The sequence below is a fragment of the Alligator sinensis genome, unplaced genomic scaffold (assembly GCF_000455745.1).
Source record: "Alligator sinensis unplaced genomic scaffold, ASM45574v1 scaffold266_1, whole genome shotgun sequence".
NCBI lineage: Eukaryota > Metazoa > Chordata > Crocodylia > Alligatoridae > Alligator > Alligator sinensis.
Window position 1 is genome coordinate 422,600 of NW_005842362.1, and position 5,778 is coordinate 428,377.

At 41.9% G+C, this 5,778-nt stretch overlaps 1 long non-coding RNA gene across 1 annotated transcript in view; it reads right to left on the bottom strand.

The window, feature by feature from the left end:
* Positions 1-2,423, bottom strand: part of LOC112551169 — a 105,870-nt gene extending 103,447 nt beyond the window's left edge. Inside the window, exon 1 of the long non-coding RNA XR_003095373.1 lies at positions 2,334-2,423. This is a non-coding gene — a long non-coding RNA (uncharacterized LOC112551169). The remainder of the gene's footprint in view (positions 1-2,333) is intronic.
* Between the last annotated feature and the right edge of the window lie 3,355 nt (positions 2,424-5,778).

The following is a 5,778-nucleotide window of genomic DNA, read 5'->3' on the forward strand; positions in this document are numbered from 1 at the left end:
GTAATCTCTCCCCATTTCCACTTTTTATATGCCCCCCTTTTTGCCCATAGGCTGCCCTGGATTTCTCTGGTCAGCCAAGGAAGCCTCTTGGCCCCTTTCCCCCTTTTTCCCCGCATCGGGATCGTCTCCCTCTGTGCCTGAAAGATCATTTCCTTAAGGCACAGCCACCCTTCCTGGCCTCCCATCTCTTCAAAACTCTTATTCTGCAGTGTGTCCTTGACTAAACGCCTGAGATCATTGAAATCAGCTTTCCTAAAGCCTAGTACTTTCACCCTACTAGTTATTCATATGACACAACCTAGCCCTCTTGAGCCAAGTACAGACAGTCAAAAAGCCTGAGGCTCAATTGATTCAGTCTTTCCAGGTTAGTCTAAGCTACAAAGATTGAACCAATAAGCAAATGAACAGACATTCACTTCTGATTCAGGAAATACAGCTACTTGCCTGCAGTGGCTCAAGCCAGAAGCTGGGGTGGTGGAGGGGGCACTACAGCACAGCTCTCTGGCACATAGCCAGCATGGGCTGTGTTTGCTTCCTCTTCTTGCTTTCCCTGAGGTCTCTTGGGTTTGCAGTCCATAATTACAGTAGTAGGACTCTGTCGGGTTGCTCATCACTTCCTCTTCCTACTTCCAGGTGCCTCTGGGATTTGTAGTCCACAGCTGCAACCAGCAGCAAACAAGCCAGCAGAGCAGAGCAGCCCTGTACTCAGGGGTTTAACCCCACCCTGGCCCCAGACCCCAGCTGGGGCTTGCCGGGATGGGGGAAAGTGAGCCATCCCTCAATGCTCCAGCTAAGGAGCAGAGAGCTGGGGCCAGGTCTGCTCTCTGCAGCAGAAAACACAGCCCAGCTGAGGGTTGCAAAGCATGCTGGGGGACTCAAATTTAACTTGAACCAGGAAGGGGTCTGGGACAGAAGTTTCATAAACTGGGGTGACCCAAATCAGCTAATTATGATACTACATTTAACCAGGTTTATCTTAAACCAGTTTCAGCCATTTTGAAACGGACTTATATACACTGAACTTCTGTTCTGTTACAGATTTAAACCAGTTTCTGATCACTTAAACCAGTTTTTGTGCAACTTCTGTCCCTGCCTTGAGCATGTTGACACCTGAGTTTCTGTTTCCACACCTGCGTTAATATATTTAGCTCAAGTTAAAAGCTGTCTGCAGGGCTGTGAAATAGGAGCTACATTATCAAGGGTAGCTAACAGAAAGCAGAATTGCAAAAGAAAGGATTGCTGTGGGTGGATAGCTACTGACTTAGGAGGAGTGCTTTAGGAGGATCTTGCTTATCTGTGTTTTACGTGAATGGGAGCTGTACACCTCACATGAAGAAATTAGCCCAGGAAAAATATTCATAGCCTTCAATGGGCATTAACCTGCCCCAGGGGCCAGGTCTCCTGCTACAAGATACACAGCATAAAGGAAGCTATAAGCACTTGGGGCCTCAAAATCTAAGTTCTTATTTTGCTATTCAGAAGTGAGATCAGGGTTGTTGAAGCTATAGCTTCCCTACCAGATCTATCCTTATTTTAACTAATGTCTTTTGCCCGAGTCAGAACATGCAGGAACTTTATATATCCCCTGAGAATTTATATGAGCACTGTTTGGGCTAGGAAATGTCATTTGGCTTTTATGTTTCCATTTCCCCATATATCAGAGAGGGATCATACACCTTGTACCATTAATTGCTTTGAGATATACATCTCAGAAGTTCCATATAAGCAATATGCATTATTAAAGTTGAGTAACATTTTCAAAAGCCCCTATAGTGGCCACCAAGGAGAGTAAGTCCCACTGATTTACTTAACATAGATACAAGCTATGTTTTTAGGGACAGCAGAGGAATGAATATTTCACCCCTGAACAACAGTTGTCATTTCCTCCATGCAACCTGTTGTTTTATAACAAGTTTTGCAGTGTTCCCCAGGAAAACAATAGTATGTCAACATTTTGCCCCTTCCCCTATTGTGTACATTTAAAAGCTGAGGAATTAAACAATGTAAAATGGCGAAAATAGCCCTGATGGGCTCAGTAGGCAGGTCCCTGCACTGCTATAGCTGACAGTAATCGGCACAAAGGTTGGCTGCTTCAGTAGACTGACCCAAACACCAAGTAGTTCAGGGCGTCTAATCACTCATCCACCCATAGAGACAACAGGTCTTGCTCACTTCTGGTGAGGTAGTGTGGGAGCAAGCTTGCCTTCAGAGCATGTCTGTTCTGTGAGGACTTGTCAAAGGGCACGTGGCATTGTTGCTCACTAATGCACTGTAAAGTTCATCAAAAATACACAAACTTTTGCATTCACTTATTATTGAAAAATGGCACAAACCTCTATGGGTTCTGTGTGGTCTCAGCCATATAAAGCCAGCTCAGCTGAATTAAAGTCCCTTTGGTCCCGCTGTTGAAGCTTGCCTTTTCCAAATACGTCGAAAACCCAAGCTCAAGGCTGAATGCAGGATTGCTGAGATCAGGGCTATTCTGGTGCAGACAAGTTATGTACTGCTGATAGGGGAGGATTAATGAGCCAGGCTGCTCATCCGTTGCAATTAGAAACAACACTGAAACTATTTTAGTACTATTTCTATGCAGAGAACTTGAACTGCTTATCAGACCCTACCCACTTGTAGATCTCTATGTAATCATGGCTATGTTAAATATAGGATAATAAGCCAGTGGCAACATCATATGTGCTTCTCTTCTTTTAGAGCTAAGGATGCAAAGGACGATTTTTTTACCATTTGTACAACAGTAAAAAAGGGATTAGTAAGAAGTACTAACAGGATTTTAGCGTCACCTAATTGAAGCTAAAATTGCTCTGGCATTTTAGCTGCATATAGGGAGCAGAATGCAATTCGGGACTTAATTTGCCATGGATTCAAGTAAAAGGGCCCCCACTTTACTAACTACTCAATGTATTAGTTACTAACCAGCTGCAGAATGGAGCCAGGACTACAATTTAATAAGTTCAAACTTCCAGTACTAGACTTACGAGTTCCAGCTCTCATACAGTCACTAATCAGTTGTATGACCTTGGCTTGGATCACTTAGTTCACTCATCTGTAAAATGGGTGGTACACTGTTTATGTACATGAGAAGGGTTATAAAGACTTTGAGATTCTTCCGTGAAAGGTGTCATGGTTGTAGCATATTTATCTTAATGAAACCTAACATGAATCTAATAGGTTCTTTACAGCTGCCTGCCATTGCTAGGATCCTTCTTCACACATTTTCTAAGTCCCAAGATGCACATTTCATTCAGGAAATGCAACACGCCTATTCTTGACATGCAGCTAAAGCAAAAAGAAACTCTATGACCCGTTTCCAAGATGTTATATTTGATATTTCAGCAATTCCAGCCCACCACTATCGCCTTGTCAGGGTGCATAAATTACCATCTTAGACTACGTTAAGCAATGAAGAAAGTGATTTAATCACAGAAGACAGAAGTCCCATATAACTGCCTTTTAAAGGCCACATACTTTTAAGGGGTCCACGACCGAACAGTAAATTGGGGAGCAAGACTCCATGTACTATGCTGGCCATAGTTGTTGGAGTTCTAGCTTCCAAAAGAATTTAGAAGACTTTAGAGGACTGGGTCCAAAAGTGAGAAAGCCAGCCACCCTCCTCAATACCTCTTCTTTATATGCCACTAGAAGATACACGGCTACAAAATATTGCCAGAGTGACAGACAAGGTTATTTGCATAAATGTGATACATCTTTTATTAAACCAACTAAATAGTTGGAAAAATTGTTCTTTGCAAGCTTCCAGGCACAAATTTTCTTTGCACGCTTTCAGGTACAAGTGTGTGCCCAAAAGCTTGCAAAGAACAAATTTTTCCAACTATTTAGTTGGTCTAATATAAGATCACTTTTATGCAAAGAACCTTGTTTATCTACGTCCTTAGACCAACACGGCTATAACCAACAACCCTGTCAGAGTGAGAGGCTTGGAAAAAAGTTTCATCTCCATGAGTGGGGTATTCCCCACCTGGAAGGGAAGAAATTGAAACAGACCCAAGACAGTATATCCTAGTCTTATTTAAAACTTTTTTTTTTTTAAACCAGGGCTATTAAATTGCAAAGTTCAACTTGTAAAACTCTCAGAACTTAGAGTGCATTAACAAACAGCTCTTCATTCTCAGCCAGTGTTTCTCTCTCATGCCCTTTGTTCACTTAAGTAGCTTTTCAAGTACTCTGTGTTTTAATTCCTCCCCAAATACATTTCATTCTTTCTTACATATGTAAGGCCAAAACTAGTACTTTTGCATTTATGTCTTAAATAGGAAGGAGCTATTTCCTGCTCCAAAAGATCCCTACCCAGAGTTCTTGCATGTTGAGTAAATTTCTGCCAGTCTTTGAAACAATTATTACTGTAAACTTCTACAAGGTGCTGGCATTTAAATTCACCATTTACACATTACAATAGTGTAACTCCACCCTGAACTCCTAAGTAGCATGTAGCTTTTTCAGTTGAAAGTACCCTGTCCTTACCACTATGGCTTCATTATCAATCCATGATCTCTTAAGCCGCATCTACCCAGGGATGATCAAGAAAGTTAGACTATCAACCAAAGGTGCAAAGACAATGTGTATAGGTTGACATGCATTAAAACCTTGTGTGAACGTTTCTCATTTAGCTGTAACTGCAGATGAGGCTACTTTACTTCTTTAGCATATTTTCTTTTACACTCCCAATGTTTGTAAAACACAGGAAAAATCTCATCACAAGAATATCTGTATAGACCAACTTTTGGCCCCCTCTCCTCCCTACAAATTAAACACAGTTAGAATTAATTTTTTCACCACTTAAATGCATCCAACACTGACACATGCATCATACCCACGTATATTTATCTAACTTTGCAATAGCCTAGGAACAGGACAACAGAAGGTGTCACCTCAGGGGGAATTTAGGCCAGAATGTAATTAAGCAAACTAGAATGTAGCCAAGACCACAAGTGGTCAAGCGCCCAGTTTATTTCTCATCCAAATGACCAAATCTCAGTGCATTGACAGGAGCACTGGCTCAATGAAGGCTCAAAAAAAATTAAAGAGCACCAATTGTTGAGTCACTAGCTCAATTTATGACAGGAACTTGTTTTCCCTGTTGAGGTCTCTCATTCAAGCTCCCGACTGTTTGGCTTCTGGTATTTCACAAGCTTCCCACCCTACATAACATGAAGAGACAGACATTTGTGCTTATCTAGTAATTGCTTTGAATATACAAATCTCACCATCCCTGCAACGCCCCCTTTCTAGTAACAAACCTGGTAACATCAGTCAGGAAAGAGGCTCACCTCTTCCATTTCTCCGGGCAGACTGTTTCCAAAGCTGAATCATGTTGCTTTACCTGAATAATGCGTGTGACCTGCTTAGAGTTTCCTTGAAGAGTACCCCCACATGGCTTAAAGATTTTTAAAAAATAATCAGGTGCAACACATTTGCTTGCAACACATTCCTCCAGTTTAGGGGGTGAGAGTTAGGAAGAGAGAAGCAGCAAGGTAAAAAAAGATGCACCTGTCCTGCAGTGTTCCCAGTCGATGATCCAGTCATTGCCAATAGTCTCACCCTGACAAAGCAAGCAGGAAATTAAGGGAGAAGCAACCTACCTTCCCCCAAAACATAGCCAATTCACTTGCAAGACCAAACTGGATGCAACAGGCAAGATTTCATGAGATAACATCACCATCAGACCACAGACAGGCATTCAGTACAGCACAGATAAGAACAGTTTCCCATTAGTCCTTGCAATGTATTGTAAAATAGGTTCAG